Consider the following 19,705-nt stretch of genomic DNA (forward strand, 5'->3'; position numbering starts at 1 on the left):
TTTCTAATTCTCTTTGTTTTACTCTTTTGTTTTTTTTTCACACGTTCTTCTCACTTCCCCTCCCCCCTTCCCCTCCCACCTGTCCTTTTTTTTCTTCTCTTTTTTGCAAAAAAGATTATTCTTTTACTTGTTGTTTTCTTTTTTATTTTGTTATAGACCATTCTCTGCCAGATTCGTTTTAAAATCATTTGCAATCACTTGCGTTTTCCCGGCGATGGCAAAAAGTAATAATTTTGTTCCATTACGGAAGAGGGCAACGAGCAGCAGCCAGGAAGCAAAGCCATCTCGAACGGACGAGCGATAAATCGATTACATCGTTCTCGATTCCACGAACACCGTACTCTTCTCTGCCGCTAGTAGTAGTAGTAGTAGTAGTAGTAGTAGGTACTAGTAACGTTAGCGTTCACTAAGAAGATAATGGAAAGTCCGTAGTCGAAAATTGTCACTCGACATCATAAAGTTACGCGTCGATGTAGTCTTGTTAAAGCAATTTTATACTCGTGTAAATCACGTGCTTGTTAACCTCTCCAAATTCTTTTCAAATCAATGAGAATACGAATGACATTAATCGCCAATAATAGATCATAAATTGATAATATTGATCAATTGGAATAGTTTTATAATGTGCAAATATATTTTAATTAGAGAGATTTGTTAACAGTAAGATAATAAAAAGAGATCGATTAAAAAGTGACTGATTTGAATTTAAATCAACTATTAGAATTTTCAAATATCAGCCAGTCGATTATAGAAAACGTTAGAAATGATAGAGTAGTAAAAATAGAATGAATTTATACGTAGAAATATAACTTTGATTTCGTGATTTCGCGTCGATTAGCTCTACGTCACGTATTATAAATATATGTCTAAGGCCTGCTGCTAAAGCAATGTTATTTCTGCCAATCACGGCACATGATAGTCCCGTAAGCATTTACGGTGCACCAGTGAGTGCAAAATTGATTCCGCAAATGCCACAAGAAAGAGAGAGAGAGAGAGAGAGAGAGAGAGAGAGAGAGAGAGAGAGAGGAAGGATTGGTACGATGGAGGGAGAAAGTGAAAGAGAAGTTACAACTATAACTATAGTATGTCTACGCAGTTCGATAAAGCTAGCCGTTGGTTGGTTGCTTTGAGGGTTCTGCCGATATCGATCCTTAAACCTCTACGACCAAGCTTTCGTGGTACCTAGGAGAGTACTTGCCGTTAACGGAGGAGGAGGAAGAGGAGGAGGAGGAGGAGGAACCCCATCTCCTTGAAACCTTATATTAGACGCGAAAACACTTACAGGAAATACACGCCGATTTCCGTTGGTAACATCGTTCGCGATCAGCTATAAACGCCACCTAACTTTTCTAGTCTTTCTCTTTTTCTTTTGTACAAATACTTATTTACTTTACCTTTTTTATTCCTAGCAAAAGAAAAATAACGGGAATTATCGTCGAACCGCAAAAAAAGAAAAAAAACAGGTCAAATTCTACTCTTTTTCTTTTTTTTCTTTTTTTTTCGTTCGAACGGAGAAAGAAAAAGTAAATTACAAAAAAAATAAACAACAAACGCGAAAATCTAGATTTAATTTATAAATTTCATTAAACAATATGAAAAGAAGATTACGACCAAAGTTATTTCGTCGTTTTAATTCTCTCGCGCGATAACATTGGAAAAGTTATATTACTTTAGTTCGTTTCGTAAATTAGTTACGGAATTATTCGTCATGCAATTGGAATCGTAAATGCAATTCATTTCGTTATACGTTCGATTCGAATGTATTATTTATATTCAATCGTGATTAACGAGGTTAAAATGATTGGCAGAATAGAGAAAGAGATAATTAAGAGAAAAGAGAAAGGTAAGAATAATGGTATAAGAAAAAGAAAAAGAATATATGCCTAATCGCGTATCTTTTACGATCGGTATCGTTTCTCGCACGATCTCTATACTCCTCTTCTTTCTTTATAATAATTACAGGTTGTTACGTTAAAAGCAAGCCCGTGTAATTTACCTCTCAGGTATACCTATGTACACGCGAATACATTTACCTTTCCTCCTGATCGATATTCGATTATTATAATTTGAAAAATTGCTCCTTTCGAGAAGAAAGTTTTCCTTTATAATTTATTTAATTAACTCGTAACAACCATATTATATTATTCACTATTTTAACGTTTAAAATAATTAAGAAAAGTCAATAAGAAGATATTTGTATCATCAAAAAATCTTTCGTATAAAAGTGTGTTGTAGCCCATCTTTTCTTAAACATGTGTACTGTACTTTCTTTTTGTTTTTTAGTGTTCTCGTTTTCTTGAGGAAAAGCAAAGACACGTTTATCGGCAAACGGACGATCGTTTAATCTGAGATCTAGGGATCGACCTTGCCTGCAATAGTTTCACACTTAACGGCTTTTGGTATGCAAATGCCAGTGAAGAAACATGTGCAATATCTCGAAGGTTGGCCACCTGCCAGGTCTTATCCATTCTCCGCAAGTTCCTCGTTTCGCTCCTTCTCTTTCTCTTTCTCTTTCTCTGTTTCTCTCTCATGCTTCTCAACCTCCCAACATCGGCCTAACTCTTGCTTGTGCACGGAAGTCACGCAGACACGACCTACGCTACTACGCTAACTTGTTACAACAGAGTATTACATATTGCCACTGGATCGCCTTCGAAGTTATGCCGAACGTGGGTAAACATTCCTAAGAGAACCACATTTCTTTTAAAAATAACAATTAGCCTTTTATCAATGTCATAAAACACGTTAAAAAGCATCTAAATGCATTTTCGAATTTCAACAGCAACAAAAAAAGATGACAAATGTACGTATCATTTCTACAATCATTTTCTATAATTCAATTAGTTGTTTTTCTCGTCCAAAAATAAAATTATTAATGAAAAGGTATCTTAGGGAATTTGGACATTCAAAAGAAATAGAACTTCGTTTTGATAAGTACGAACGTCGTTTTGACAACTTATCAAAAACGAAGTTTTATTTTTTTGAATGTCCAAATTCCTTAAGATACCTTTTTATTAATAATTTTCTATAATTAATATAATGATCGAACTTTACCTTATAATAGGATTATCAATATTTCTCACTAACTTAACTATTTGTTAATTGAATATACACATGTATGCAGTAATACGTAAACATTAATGGTCGAGCCTAGGAGGTTAGAAAAGCATGGTACGAAATAGAAGCGGTCCCGTTAACAGAATTATGCCGAAAATCAGGAAGGAGAGGATCCACGCGATTAGTACGAGGCGTTGAGTTATTAGCTGTTTCCCTAGAGAATTAGCACTAAATTAGCATACTATTAACGTTTGCTCGCACGCACAGAGCTTGTTTGATAATTCCCTTAATCCCTGAGTTTATCTTCTCGCGATCCTATTACTTCCGGACGCGGAAATTCTTCCTTCCCGTACGTTTCCCTTTAGATTCATCTTTTAGTTTCTTTTCTTTTTTTTTTTTCCTCTTCCTATCTACATGAAAATCCACTTTACTATTTTTCTCGATAGATCGAAAGTACTTGCATAATGCATTATTGATTGTTGAAATTTTAAAAGGAAAATAGTATATATAGTAAATATGTATATATTATTTAAGTATATACGATACCTAATTGGATTATTTAACTGTTAAGAATTGGTATACATAAAAGAGGAGTGTTTCGAATAGAAAATGAATAGGTATGTTTAGCTATAGTTATTCGCAAGGTTAGCCGATAGAACTTGTTGAGTTAGAAGGGTCGTGAGAGAGAGACCGCAACGAGCCACGTCAGGAGTGCTGTCGGCTATCAGGCACGACATTAGGAGAAGGTGCTAATTTCAGGTCATACCCTTAGCTTCTACTTCTACATCCCTCTCTTTATCTTTCTCTCTCTCTTCCCCTCCCCTCCCCTCCCCACCCTCCTTATCCCTATGTGTATCTCTCTTTCTCTTTCTCTCTCTCTTTCTCAGAACAAGTCATGTCTAAAGTTCCAAGGTCTCCCTCAGGAATATACATCGGAAGAGACGGTGTATTAGTTGATGCTTACTATACTCCTCTCTTCCCCCTCAGCATCCTGTACAGCTTCGTACAAGCACGCCAAAGTCTAATGGTCTAATGGTCCTCTTCACTTTGTAACATCTACTCACTAAACACTGCTATGGGGTCCTACAAGGCAAGTTATTCTCGCGAAACGTTTCCTAACCTAAGAACGATTGGACCTTTGTAATGACCAAATAGACCATTCCATTTCTCTCTCTTTTCTGTTGAATATATTCACTTCTATCAAAGATCTTAACGTTTACTTCTGATAAATGTTCTTGGCTTTAGATTTCTAATCTTCCTAATTGAAAATAAATGACTTGATAACGATTACAAAGATTATCTTGGATAATTATACAGATCTTTATGTTTAGAAAATTGCACCTAAATATAAAAGTATAAGAAAAGTAAATAGGGATAATAATTTATATGTTTAAACTTCGACTATCAAGAGCAAATTTCAAACTTCAGAATTATTCGAACATGAAAACGGAGAGAGAGAGAGAGAGAAAGAGATAGATTAGCCAAAGGCAGACGTTTATCTGGAAGCCACGTAAGTAAGAGAATGTACGGTTTTCGTTTGCTATCTTGAGAATCGTTCGTTCATTGGAAACAAATAGATCTCCAAGTTGGTGGCTCATAGTTTGAAGGAAAGTTAGACTTGCCGTCGTAACGATGAGATATCCGTTTGTAGAAGCATCTACTTATCTACGATCCGATATCCCCGTTCTATACTGGAAAGTCCAATGGGAAATCCTGGGCTCACGTAATTCGCATCTCGTTTCAAGATTCCTAAGATCGTATATATGCTATTACTGTGCTTGGTGTGTGTGCTACGTATATTCTCCTTTTCAAGAGAATCTAATGCAATAAGTTTTGTTCAAACTTTGTTTCTTCTTCTTCTTCTTTTTCTTCTTCCTCTTCCTCTTTTCAAATTCCTTTGGGATATTTGTTACTCTTTTTTTATTTCTAATCTCGATAATAATATTAAAAAGAAAAAAAAAAAAGAAAAATCATTCGAAATGGACTGCTATCTCTTTTTATGAGAGAACCTTTTACTAAAGTAAGTCACATATCTAAGCGTTTTCGTAATTCCTTTTATCGGATGGAAAGAGAAAAAGTAAAGTTGGAAGAAAGAAGGAGACGAGTTCACGATAGGGCGATGACCATCGTAAATCGTCGGTCTTCTCGGTCAATTCGAATTTTACCGCTGAATTTTGATCTGTGGGTTGTAAGGTCGTAAAACAGAAGAAGAATAATAGAGTTAAACCACAGATTTATTTATCTGAGACGAGATAAGATTGAGAGCAAGGGTTGCCATCTCCAAGTTGAAATGTACTATTACTCTTTCTATGTATGATATTACTGTTTGTATATATTACGAGAAATACAAACTTACTCGAATATAATATTTACTAAATAATTAACAATTATACTTTTTAATGTGGTCTAAGTAAAAACAAAATAAAAACAATCGAATTGCATAATTCGTATGGGTAAATGAATTGACATACGTAAATAACATTTTGAAAAAAATAAATATTCCATTAGAATCATTTTTATAATCATTGATTTATATGTATCGAAATTGTTACGATACAAGGCCTATCCCCCACAAATTTTTATTGAAATAAGAAAGAAACTTAAAATGAAGAGATTTCTGTCTTTCCCCATCTGGTCGCAAAAGTAAGAGAACCTTTTTTCGATAGGTAAGAAAACAATTTTACATTCGTCGAAGGATTTCGACCTAACATAAGAAGTTTTTCTATAAGAAACGAAAGAAGGTAAACGTCGTTTTTAATTGGGTCATCGGGAAAAGCTTTCTGTATGATAGAAAAAAAATCCATGTGAAAAAGTGAGCTTGTCAAAATCTACTTTTGGAAAATTAATTAAGAATCGAAGAGTTGAAAGGTAAAAGGTAAATGACAACGAGAGTACGTACATATATATATATATATATATGTATGTATATACATGCATGTATGTACATACGTGTAGAGACGAAACTCGTGTTTTAATCTCGTAAAAGCGATCGTAAAGCCAAGAAAAAGGAAGGAAGAAAAAAAATTAGAGCGTAACATGCGGATTTACGCGCGGAAATACCTACGTTCGGTCTCTTTGTCCCTTGGCGTCGAGTGACGAATACTGATGCATATATATATATATACGTATGTGTTTGTATATAGGTATACAAAAACATAAGAATATATATACGTATAGAGTACGTAGCTTTAACGAGGATGCAGGCCGAAAAATTCATTGTTAGTCGTTATGATACCTACGAAATTCATTCAACCATCCACTTCAACGTTGCATATATGTATATGTTCTACATATGTATATTATGTATCTTCTATATAACTATGTATATTTTTAAACGCACCTTACACGCGACCTCGTTACCGTGATACTACCAACCGATGTGACATATATATATATTCGCATAAGTTTGTTAGCCAAATGCAAATCTCGTTTAAAGATCCTTCACTCTGTTTTACCTGATGAATGTCTCTCTCTCTTCGTAGAAATTTTACCTTCGAAATATATCCTTTCATTTTTTTCTTTTGATAGATTAAAGAAAAACCAAAACAGTGAATTATTTTGCTATAAATTTTTTTCTCATTCTAACTTTGAAACATTTTATAAAAAGAATGAAAGAGAGAGAGAGAGAGAGAGAAAACAGTTTCTCTAAATAAAATTTAATGTGTTTTTTTGTAAATATAATGATCGTCCTCATTAATCATTTCATTCGTTTAAATTAAATTAAAATAGACAATGAAAGATAAAAAGAGAAAGATAATGCAATTATCATTTTTGTTGATTAATTAACGCTTACTTGGTCATACTTGAGATTAGTATTAGATATTCTTTTGTTATTCAAATGATAAAGAGAAAATGAATTGTTCAGTTCCATGCATAACGAATGCAAGGGTGATGACTTTACCGGAGTTACTGGCTGGCTCAGCAGATAGAGAAAGAAAACGCAAGTAACGGATACGAGGCAAGCGGAAAACGCGACCGCCGCTCTATTGCAAATATTTGTTTTCATGATTGAAATTAAGAATATCTCGAGTCTTTCGGTCTTTTTCTGGTTTATCATACAGTACCATACTACCCATCCACCACCGTTGCTTGTCTGTCTTTATCCATCGAAATCAAATTCTCTTGTGGAAAGAGAGGAGATGCTCGCATTTCAAACGAACTCAACTTCCGCACTACAATGTTTCTACAATGCGTATTTTCCACTAGCCAAGGTTTCATCTCCTACGTAATCATCTCTCATTTTTTCCCAATGTTGAATTATGTATACCCAACCGTACAGAGAATTTCGTTTCACCGAAATGAAAACAATCGTTCTTTTATGCAAAAGATCTTTTCTTTCTATTTAATATAATGAGATATATATATATATATATTCATTTTACATTGTATTTTATTCATCGTTAAATTTGTTTTTCTTATTATTTTGTTATTATATATATAATTAATTAATTAATTAATTAATTATAAAGAAAAAATCAAAACCATCCGAAAATGTAGATTAGTGTGCACTGATAGAGATAAATCAGTATTCTTTTATCTTACTTTCTCTCTTTCATACGTATCATAAAATCTATTTACATGACTTCCCTAGAAATGTTTTGCATGATCGTTAAGAGTCCACAGAGGGTTGGAAGAATTCGTGGGCGTTCAGTCGCGGGCATCGCTCAACCGACACCTCCGGAATTTTATTAGCCCAAAGGGAGAAGCAATTTGCATGAGACGCCCGAAGATACGATGATTCTTTCTCGCTTTTCACCAACAACTTTGGATTCTCTCTCTCTTTCTCTTTCTCTTTCTCTTATTCGTGACTTTACTTCGGCATCGAGAGAAACGTGGATATGCATTTTTGATTTACAACGCAAGCGCCACTCGAATCCTACGAAAATTTTACGAGCCGACTATCATATAGAACTCAAATATAATACCATGGTTCGTAGCGAGATTTTATCATCCGAAAAGAGAACGCAGAATTAGCATTGAGGAAATATATATTATCGTCTTTCTCTCCGTCTTCTTTCTTTCTCTATCTTTCTTTCTATCTTTTCCCGCGCGTGGTACGATTTCTTTCTTTTAAAAGAGGAAAGAAAAAAAAACCGATATCAAATATCGAAAAATTAATCTGATCTCGTGTGAACTTATATCATCTCAGTTTGACGAAAATTCAATTTTAATCTAATCCCCTTCTTGCAATCTACTCACCCTCATCGATATCAAGATCTAATATTTTTTTTCTTAATTTATACAAATTTAGTCTTCGTCATCTCGCGATTGAAAAAAAAAGAAAAAAAATGAAAACCATGATCAAAAAAAGAGAACAAGGAGCGAGTAGTAGGGGAGGGAGGGGGGAGAACGGGGGAAAGAAAAAGAAAAAGTATAAAGCGCGTAAAGCAGCGTTTCGTTCGATGCATTTGAGTCAGCACGATTGAAAAATGTAATCTCTGTGAATTCAAGAATGGTTACCACACTTTTTCTTCGACTACTTTCCCCTAAGACCAGAAATGACTATTTTATTAGTCGAAGAATATGAAATTTGCATGAGACTCTCGACGCTATTTTCCAGAATACCAAGGTGCTCCTCTCCTCTCTTCTCGCTTTCGTTTCAACGAGCACAGAGAGATCTCGTTGGATTACCGCGAACTCCCCCCTTTCTTTCCCTTTTCTTCTCTACCATTGCATCCACCTTTTCTCCTTCCTTCCTTCCATCCTTTCTTTCTCTCTCTCTCTCTCTCTTAAACTTACGACTTGAACTTTCGAAGCCGAAGCGAGTAGATTTATTGTCAGAGTATCACCAGAAAAAAATTGGATTCTTAAGGAAACGAATTAACAAAGTTTCTCGTTCGGAGAACAAACGAGATAGAATGGGTGGAGAGGGGGGTGGGGCCCGTACTATACCAAGCTTCTAATATAAAACGAAATGCGGTGAGGATTCTCACGAATGTTAATAAAAAAGACAAGAAAAAGTAAAATAAAAAGAAAAAAAGAAAAAAACGGAAAAAGGGATAAGAAATAAATAAAAGGAATGAACGAATGAGAGGATTCTTGAAGAGATCCGACAAGAAAGAACCAATTGAATCGTTCAAGTAGCATACTTTATTCACAATGAAAGAGAACAAAGTGTTATTTACTATGATATATATCTCTTCTTTTTCCTATCGTTAATATTTTGCGCTTATATATACGAGGAAAAAGATGGCAACGGTTGAGAAGAAGGGGGACAAAAACTAATTTGTCTGACGAATCTATTTGCACTGGTATACAAGAATTCAAGATTCGATTGGGGGGGACAAAGTAGGTAGATATTTTTGGATAGAACACATCACCCGAGAACAGATTAGCGAAATTCTAAGGGTAGGGTGCGCGTTGACGCGTGATTCTTTTGCATTTTCCGTTGAGTGACTCTGAGTGGCTCAGAAGGGTGCCGCCTTCCCTTCTCTCTCTCTCTTCTCTCTCACTTTTTTACATACACGGTAGAACAATAAAGTGAATACGAGTGTTTCGTAACACCGCAGGGAAAAGTTTGTTACGATTGCTCAAAAATACTACAAATATGATTTAAAAGAAAAATTAGATAAATTTGTTGTATCAACGATTATGAACATGTTTTAACGAAATCTATAGATTTTTCAACTGAATAATTGTATGTTAATTGTATGATTATAAAATTTTATTTTTCCAAGCTTTGTTTGCTAATACTTGACTCAACAATAATGATTGAGACTTGTAAACATGACAAAATATTTCATTGTAAGTGCAAACGAGAGTGCCAGTTGAGTTCAATCATAAAAAGTAAACGATTAATTTTTGATTCTCAATTGATACAAATTATTATTAAGATTTTCGTCAGATGATTTAAAATCATTATTTAAAAAAGTATCGCTAATGTTTCGTCAAAACGGGTGGGGTTGGTTATTGTTACAATAGACATTCGATGTTATGATAGAACGAATTAGTGATGCAGTTGCAGAAATGAATAGAAATCGACAAGAAATATATGCCATGTCATAAACAACATACTACAGCGATGTTAAAATTGTATTCGCGTAGTTGGCCAACATTTGGAGAATATATAACGCATTTAGATTATTTTACAATTAATATTTATAACTTCTGAATATAATAAAACTTTAAATGACCTATGTTTATGTAACATTTTTTTTCCTTATTTTTATGAATAGAATACGATCACACAACTCCGTTTGTACGGAGAAACATCTGACATCCTGTATAATATATGTCTCTTATAATTCGTGAATAATCTCGCTTAGATCAATTACCAAACGACTCGAGGCTATTCAATTTCGTCGAGAGCCAAGAGGGATATCCTTGAATTCCTTGTGTTTGCATATTCAGGGAGTTCGACTTACTAACTCAAGTCCTCCGACAATTTCACCGTTCGATACAAGTTCGAGAGTCGAGAGAAGATCTCCTTACTAGAGTTCTCTTTACGACTACCGATGAGATCGAACTTAGTCATTGCTTCGAAATAAACAAGATCCTTGTCTTCTTTCATGCATTCAAATTGTTCAAACGATTTATCTTATAAGATGACGCGTACGATCGATGTGTATTTCTATTAAGGGGCACACCTAGTGTGAAAATTTGAAAAAATTGATTTTTTCTTTTTTGCATATTTTGATAGTCTATATCTCTAAAAATAACATACTGAAATTTCAAATAAATATTTCAAATAGTTTTAGAATTACAGTCTTCTAAAAAGTAGCCAGCCGCTCAGGGATTAGAAAGTAATCATTTTATCTTTGAACGCGCGTTTTTCTCAAAACTACAGTTTTCAAATTGGCTGCAGTTGTAACTCGAAAAAGAATCATCCGATCGCTTTGATTTTTTTCTGCTTATTTTGTATATATTTCTTTGTATAATGACCTAAAAGTTTTACGATTGTATAAAAAATGTAATTTTGGCGGGCCAAAAATCATCAAAATTTGGAGCAAAATTCAAATTCTTTTTTTAAAAAGTCTGCCATTTTGTTAAATTTTAATTTTTTTTCAAAATTTTAGGTCATTGTATAGGCAATACCTTCTAGATTAACAGTATTTTTTTTTTTTTATTTCATCCACGGTGTAAGCCGGAATCACTGCAGCCGTTTAGGCCCTTGTTTTTATAGTGACTTGGGAGATAGCGAATAACTCGCTGAAAATTACTTTTTTTCATTTAAAAATTTTAGTGAATATTCGTTAATTATGTATAAATATATCCTCTAAATTTTAAAATATTTCATGCAGTAGTTTTCTTGAAAAAAATTTCTAAAAATCACCTTTTCTTTAGGGAGTCACACTAGGTGTGCCCCTTAAAGTCATATCATTGTAATCGCGATTTCTAAAATCGATTTCATTTCGTAGAGGAAAAGAAAAATAAAATTTCTTTCACACCCTTTCCGAAATAAAATCAAATAAAATAACTTTTCTTTTTTTTCTTTTTTTTTTTTCAACAAGAACACAAGGGGAGAAGAGAGAGAGAGAGAGAGAGAGAGTGGAAAAAAAGAAAGGTGGGAGAAAAAGCGATTCTCGAGAAGAGATCCGTAAAATAAATAAATAAAATGGTAAAGTATCCCCTGTACCCCTTCCCCCATCGTTGTTTAGATCCCCCTTTAGAATTACAAGGACGTAAAGAGGTCTCTTACAAAGGAACGGAAGCTAAGCTCGGCCGAGTCAGGACGGCGTCGGTTCCGCTGTTTAATCGCGAGCTCCTCGCTTCGTTGCGTACACCAAGCAGCTCTGCCTGTATAAATAACCTTGGTTTTACATTTTTATGGTAGCCCCGAATGGACGCGTGACGTTGGAGTGCGACCACGCGAGGGTGAAAGCGTTGCTAACTCGTCAAGAGAGTACGAGAAGAGAAATGAGAGAAATGGTAGGAGAAAAGAAAGGATGAGAGAGAGAGAGAGAGAGAGAGAGGAGAGAGAGAGAGAGAGGAGAGCTCCGATCCCGAGGCTGCCATGTCAGAAAAATAATGTATAAATTTGTGGAAAGCAGGACCGTGTTATTTACGTAGAAAGCCCTGCTCTAAAACGACCACGGGCTCTAACCTAAAGGGATAAGAGAGAGAGAGAGAGAGAGAGAGAGAGAGAGAGAGAGAGAGAGAGAAAGAGAGAAGGAAAGAAAGAAGCTTCTTTATATACCAGGACAATGGCTGCTTTCTAGTTTCACCCTTCACGAGCCCTTCCTTTCTCTCTTTCTCTCACATGAGTTTCCTCAAAAAGATAGAAACTATTCGTTATGCTATGGTTATATAAAAAATGTTATAAGACCAACGACTGCGTGACGACATGTAGGACATTTTTTTTTCCTATTCTTCTTCCCCGAAATAAGATGTTGTAAACGGTCCGGAACGAGTATCTCAACCCTCCTTCCGGAATTTCAATTTATTTCTACTTAAAATCGATATTTCGATGATGAATCTTCTCTTTCTACAGTAGAAGCAATGGATATTTGGAGAGCAATATTCCTCATTCAGTTAATAACTTATCATTCTGTCGTATTGAAATATTTTATTATCAATTCCAATTAACGATAATGTATTTATCGACAGATTAATTTAATTGTTTAATTATTAATTCAATTGATCATCTTTCTTATTACCATTTAAAAGATCAATCAAAATGATACCGTAAGTCAGATTAAAATGATTTTTTCCACGGTGTTATTTTAATCAATGATTAAACTACAATAAGTTTTATTATTTTGGAAGTAATACACGTGGTATGCGAAGTAATTCGTGAATGATTTATGGTATCCTTACAATATTGACGAATTACTCTTGTGGATGCTTCCCAGATCATTGACAAACTATTTCTCCAGATACTAGGAGAATTATTGACCACGAAAACACATCGTGAATCATTGACAAACTACTCAGTAGAATCGCATATTGACGAAACACTCCGCAGGCATTCTGTAAGCGATTGACAAACCATGAATCATTGATAAACTATTGTATCTCAGAGACACCATGTAAATCATAGATATTGCAAACGTTAAATTAATCATGGGATGATCATTTTTATTTCGCTTATCTCTTTTAAATTGATAATAAACAAATTCGTATTACTTGTATAATAATTGTTAAAGAAGTGAAATTTAATCCTTTATATAATTTAGATCGATAATTGGATCATTATAATTAAAATTGATACTTCACTATATAACTAAATTAGTAAAATAATATTTTCCATAGTTTCGTAGTTTTAAATTCATCTAGGAGGACAATTCGTGCGTTTATACGTGTTTCATGTTAGCTTATCGAGTAATTACGGCAATGGGGCGGCTCGTACGTCCCATTACGGCGTGCAATTAAGAAGTTATTTAATTGGTACATAGCGTTCCATAACGGAACGGTGAGTTCTCCATACTGAATGAACGCGGAGTCAATGCGGAAAGGTAAAAATTTTGTTTCTCTCTCTGGAGCGTCCATTTCATCAACTTCATTTTCCTGTTCAAATAACGAGGATAAAACGGAATAAGGGAAAAGAAGAGAAGAGTTGTCTCGTAGATTTAAGCTCCGAAGTAATTCGTAACGCTGTGTATAAATCGAAGGAATAAAAAAGAGAGCTAGAACAAAAAAAAAGAAAAAAAAAAAAAAAGAAAAAAGTATAAAAATAGCCGAGAATTAAGATGCCCTCTTTCGTTATACGAAACGACGACGACGATATTATGATACTTGAAAAATCGTGCGAAAGTATTTCGTTACGTCTCTCGCTTAGTTATAAAAGAAAACTTCTCTTCTTTTCTCTTCTCTTCTCCTTTACTCTTTCTCTTTCACTGGCTATAATTCAAGCATTCTCGACTTTTATTTCCGCCTCTGCAGCACAGATACTTATACCATTTCTACTTATCTACTTATTTTTCGATAACGGATTCGTTTCAACGCATCGTTTCATGTCCAAAAAAATTTACTATTCTAATAAATCACTTTTCGAATGATATATGCATACGTAATATAAAATCGTTTTATCAGAAGTTACAAAATTGACCTTATTTATTCGGAATTAAATCGATATATGTATATAAATAAAGTCAATTAATTAATTATAAAAGATCATCGAAATTCTCCGTTCAATTAGACAATTTATATTTAACAGCTTATTCTTTTTTTTCTTTCTATCTTTCTTTCTTTCTTTCTTTCTCTCTCTTTTCTAGAATTCTTTTTGTACAAATATCACGTGGCGGAATTAATAGCAAACGACGATCAATTAAATCCGTTTGGTAATCTTCGTGTCCAAAAGGTAGTATGTACTCCGAATGATTGGTACCATCGACTTTCCGATATTCGAGAGAATAATCTCAGTAAATCGTGCGTGGTGAAAATGGATGTTCGTCAAAGCGGGAGGGGTTTGTGCCACGTATACTTTCCAACGTACCTACCTACCTACCTACCTACCTACCTGCTAACTTACCTACGTACCTATCTAACTATATATATGTATACATATGTACATACGCGAAATTAATTTTCTCTCTCGCTCGACTCATTTCACATTCCAGCTGTGCGCGGGCAACCGAGCACGTGTCAAGCGAATCGCGACCGTTTAAAGCGAATTCTCCGCCAAATTGGATCGGATTTCATAAACCGGTTGAAAGCTTCTCTCTCTCTCTCTCCCTCTTTCGCACTGTCCAACGGTGACAACGGTGACAGAATGACGACGACGACGATGACGACGACGACGATGACGACGACGACAATATTCTCCATTTCCTTTTATCTTTTTATTATTTTCTATTTTCTTTTTAGAGTTAAACTCGACCACCATCGCCGTTTTCTAATTTTTTTCGCTCGACGATTATCAGCTAGCGGAATAAAAGTATTTTTCGGGTGCACGCCGACTAATGAGTCATGTCAAATGGAATTATTTTGTTCGAAAAAAATCCCTCTTTACTCCTAAAATTTCGCGCTAATTTAATTGAAAAAAATGTATATCAATAAGAATCGTTTTGAATTAATAAGAACTCTCGGTCAATAATTTTTTCTTTACCATTATTTAAAGATTTTTGATATTATTATTTTGATATGACTATAACTAGCCGTAAAGTATTACAGTATTATTCGTAAAAAATTCAAAATTTTTAATGCCCTCTCTCGCAAATCTTTTTTATAGAGAAAAAAAAAAAAAAGAAAAAAAAGGAAATCCTGATTTTCGCTTGAAAATCTATCTATCCGAAACTCTCATATCGGATTCCGTTTTTCGAACAAAAATCTTCCTGCATCTTTTAATATCCAAAGTGTCACACTGGGATTTTTTAAAGATAAAGATAGGAAAGATGATTTGGAAAGATATGGAAAAAGTATAAGAACGAGAGAAAGAGAGAGAGAGAGAGTGGTTAAGAAAAAGACGTGGTGTGATCGTGAGACTATACTAGAAAGAAAAAGCTAGAAAAATTGGTGAGCGAGATTACACGAAAGAATCGCGAGTAATCCTTTGGAAGAATTCTTCTAGTTCGTGCAAAAATGCATCAAATTGTGAAAAGCTAGAGAGAAGCTTCGTTCGGACCACGAACGAAACCTAAAAAGGGGAAACGATAGAACGAACGAACGAGAGAATTCATTTCCTATCATGTCGACGTGATATTTTTCTACTCGGAGTCCTCTCCTTCCGTTATCTTTGAAAGTTGTTTCATGACACGATCGATCCATCAAAAAAAAAGAAAAGAAGGAAAAAAGGAAGGAAAACCAATTTCCTTCCATTAAAAATTTTACGCTAAAAATTCTCTCACCTATATAAATGTGTGTGAAGTCTTGACAATATTAAATGTTATTCTTGTAATTATCAATTATACAAGATGAACGAAAAATTCTCGATGGAGTAATCGATTTATCACGAAAAAAAAAAAAAAAACAAAAAAAAAAAGGGAAAACAAACTTTCTTTCCATTTTACAAATTTTCACTCAAAATCTTTACATAAGTATATAAAAATTGATGTAAAATATAACGTAATAATATTTGATACACCTCGCAAAAAAACTGTAGATACGAATAACGAAGAAAACTTTAAAATTGATCATCATAAGTTTTAATATAAATCGATCGATCTGATAGAAGAAATCAAAAGATGGATTAAGATCAGTAGATGGGGGAATTTCGTTGAATCGCAACGCGAACGTAGAAATAAAAGATAAATCCGAAGTGAGTGGAGATTCTAGTAAGAAATTAGCTTGGTTCGATTCTCACTTAATTTCGTTCGACCGTGCACTCGGTGAGTCCACTTAATTCCTTCGAAACTGGTGCAAGAAATCATTCGCTAACGAGAACATCAACGATCGACGGTTCGATCGATAAAGATCGAGTTGTTAGATTAAATTGATCAACGCTCTTCGAACTCGTTCATCTCGAACACGTAATAATAGTGTTGTAGATAGTAAACGGAGAAGCATAATAAAAGGATAATGATTGTTCGATTGGACGAAACGAGAATCTAAGTGGATCGATACTTGAATTAGAAGAACAGAAAGATATAGATATAGATATAGATCCCGTTTATTCCTAAAGTTTTCGCGAATTCACTAAAAGAGAGAGAGAGAGATGTCACGTAATGAACCATGATTAATTCCATCTCGTTTCATTTTAAACCTCTATAAACGTGCCCTTCTCTTCTAAAGCCGATTACAATGTGCTGCTGGTAGAATTATCACATCGAATACTACATTGTGTAAATTATTGGAAAGGCAAAAGGTGATCCAAACTAAAGCTTTGCATTAATTTACATACGCAACTGTCTCTCTCTCTCTCTCTCTCTCTCTATCTCTTAATCTTTTCGCGTTTTTAATTAATTAATTATTTTTAAAAGAATATAACACAAAAACGAAAGAAAGATTTTTGTACGCGATTAATTAAAAGAAATAATAATTATCTATTTGTGAAAAAGAACTAGAAAAAAAAAAACAGGAAAGAGATTTTCTCGTTAAATTTAGTTTCGAAATTGTTGTGATCATATTATAAAGTTCGTTCTACGGCAATTCTTCCTCCGAACATTTTCGAAATATAGTAAACAAAGGATCGCTTCAGTAAATCATTTGAGGAGCGCTCATCTCTGTGCACTTCGCGACGACACACAATGGTTTGCCCTAGCAAAAGCCCCCGTGCATTAAACTAGGACGGGTTTAGAACGTGTTTTACTGCGATACGATTTACGATTGGTTCAGAATCCAGAAGCTCGCTCGATTTTCTCTCTTAAGAGTAAAGACTAGTACTCCTCCCACTTCACACTCCAAATTCACTTACGCTTCTGCCAAACGTTTTACTCCCTGACTCTCCCTTATTGCAACTACTCCCTTTCCTCACCTGTAACAAAGAAAATGGAAAACTATTTAAAGAAGCGACGAGGAAAAAAAAAAGATGAAGTCGGATTGGATTACATCGGATGCAATTAATTTGTCAATTTATTCGTTAATTTCACGAGTAATTAAAAAGAGTTTGTCGTAGTAAGGACTAAATTGGTATGAGATTTTTTTTCATTTCTTTACTTTTTTTTTTTTTTTATAAAAAAATAATTCTTCTTCCTTCTTTTTTTTTTTTTTTAACTAAACTTCACAGCGCGTTTGTTCCGAAGTCTCATAATTTATTAAGTTTGTCATTTAAAAATCCATTGGCAAGGAATTTCAAAGTAATGACGTTTACTGCCAGGTCCTCCTCCTCCTCNTTTTTTTTTTTTTTTTTTTTTTTTTTGTATAAACAAATAATTCTTCTTCCCGCTTTTTCTTTTATTTTTACTTAACTGCACAACGCGTTTTTCCCGAAGTCTCATAATTTATTAAGTTTGTCATTTAAAAATCCATTGGCAAGGAATTTCAAAGTAATGACGTTTACTGCCAGGTCCTCCTCCTCCTCCTCCTCCTCCCTCGTCTATTAACCCGTGTGTCACCGTAGTCCATTATGCGTAAATTTATTTATCTTTGTAGCTTGCTATAACGAGCAAGAGCTTCATTAGATCGAAGCTCGTAAAACATAGCGTACGACGCATCGGAAAAGTAAATAAGTGAGAGAAAGAGAGAGAGAGAAAATCATTGTAGATGGTTATCAAGGACATAATCTATACGCACGCGTACACAACTAATTGCCGAAGCCGCTAATTAGTCATTCGAAATGTACTTTTACACGAGTTCGTCGAACCAAGTTTTCAGCTCGATCACGTGGCTCGCGAGACTAATTAACGCAACGAGTCTAACGCTAACCAACACTTCTGAGCTTATCATCATCATGAGCGAATTTAATCGCATTTCTTTGTTTTTCCTTTTTTTTCTTCTTCTTCTTTTTCCATATTTTTCTCCTTCCTTCCATCGAAAAATAAAATAAAAAGAAAAAAAAAAATAAAACGGAAAAAGAAAAAGAAAAACGTGATCGGAGAAGATAACCACGGTTCGAAAGTCAAATTTATTTCAAAGTCTGTTTCCGTACGTAAATTTCTTCCTTTTCTTCGAGATTTTAGATAAGAAGAAAACTTAAAGGGAGGAGCCGAGGGAGGAGAGAAATAGAATGGTGGGAGCAGTAAACGTTTTCGAATTTAAAAGTTTTATCGATCGTATCGAATCGCCCTGTGAATCACACCACCACCACCTCCTCCTTACTTCCTCCTTCTAACTCGAAACGTTTTTCAAAGTTTGTTTTTAATGGAGAAGGCGTGGTCAGTCTATTTGTCTCGTCGATCCGAGAAAGCCAATTTTCATTTGCTGAATAGATAATAGTTTAAATCTTCGCGTCGAATATAAATTTCGAAGAATTTTCTTAAATAAATGCATTAAATGAAAGTTAACATTTGATACGCGAAAAAGAGAGAGAAAAAGAAATTATTGAGGAAAACAATAAAAACAGAAAAAACTAAATACGAACGCTCGAAACGGGACACGTTTTATAATCTGGAAGTTAGTAAAAAAAAAAAAACAAAAAACACGAAAGGACACGAATGTCTCAGGGATATTTTCGATTTCATCGAAGTGTCTGAAACGTTTCCCGTTTGAAGGCGACTTAATACCCCATTTCGAGCCGATACTAGAACGTTAAGGCAAAGCAAGGGCTAGGTAGCCAGCAGCAACGATGGTGTCTGCTCGCGTGATCGACTCCAAACGAGAAAACCGTTTCGTGAGCGCTAATGGATTAAGGCGGAAAATGCAGTTAAGCCGAAACCAATCCCTTATCTCTCATCTCGTAAGTGTATTGCGGCTGGAACGAATAGAGAGAGAGAGAGAGAGAGCAAGAGAAAGACAGAGAGAGAGAGAAGAAGAGAGAGTAGGAGAGAAAGAGAGAGAGAGAGAGAGACAGAAAAGGAGAGAGAGAAGAAATCCTTTTTTATCATATCCTTCGAATGAAAAAGAAAAGAACAGACATTCAATCGTTTTCAAATTCAATGAAACGATTTTATCGATTTCATTGATCGAATCGACCAATGTGTTTCCTCACTCTCTCTCTCTCTCTTTCTCTCTCTCTCTCTCTCTCTCTGTGAATAAAGGAATGAAAGGAGAGGAAAGAGTAAAAAAAGAAAAAAGAAAAATCGTTTAACGATTAGACTACACTTTTGATGTGATCCCCAAAAGAAAAATTCTTTCATCCACGTGGTCGATAATTGGACGTGGAAATATGAAAAATGAGGCAGTTCTGTCAGTTAACAAGCAAGGAAAATAAAGAAAGAAAAAAAAAAGAAAAAAG

At 34.5% G+C, this 19,705-nt stretch overlaps 1 protein-coding gene across 4 annotated transcripts in view; it reads right to left on the reverse strand.

The window, feature by feature from the left end:
* LOC106785034 (fasciclin-3) overlaps positions 1–19,705 on the reverse strand; it is a 249,380-nt gene that overhangs the window by 152,386 nt on the left and 77,289 nt on the right. The window lies entirely within an intron of this gene.

Source organism: Polistes canadensis, unplaced genomic scaffold, assembly GCF_001313835.1.
Source record: "Polistes canadensis isolate GaletaPanama2010 unplaced genomic scaffold, ASM131383v1 scaffold_44, whole genome shotgun sequence".
NCBI lineage: Eukaryota > Metazoa > Arthropoda > Insecta > Hymenoptera > Vespidae > Polistes > Polistes canadensis.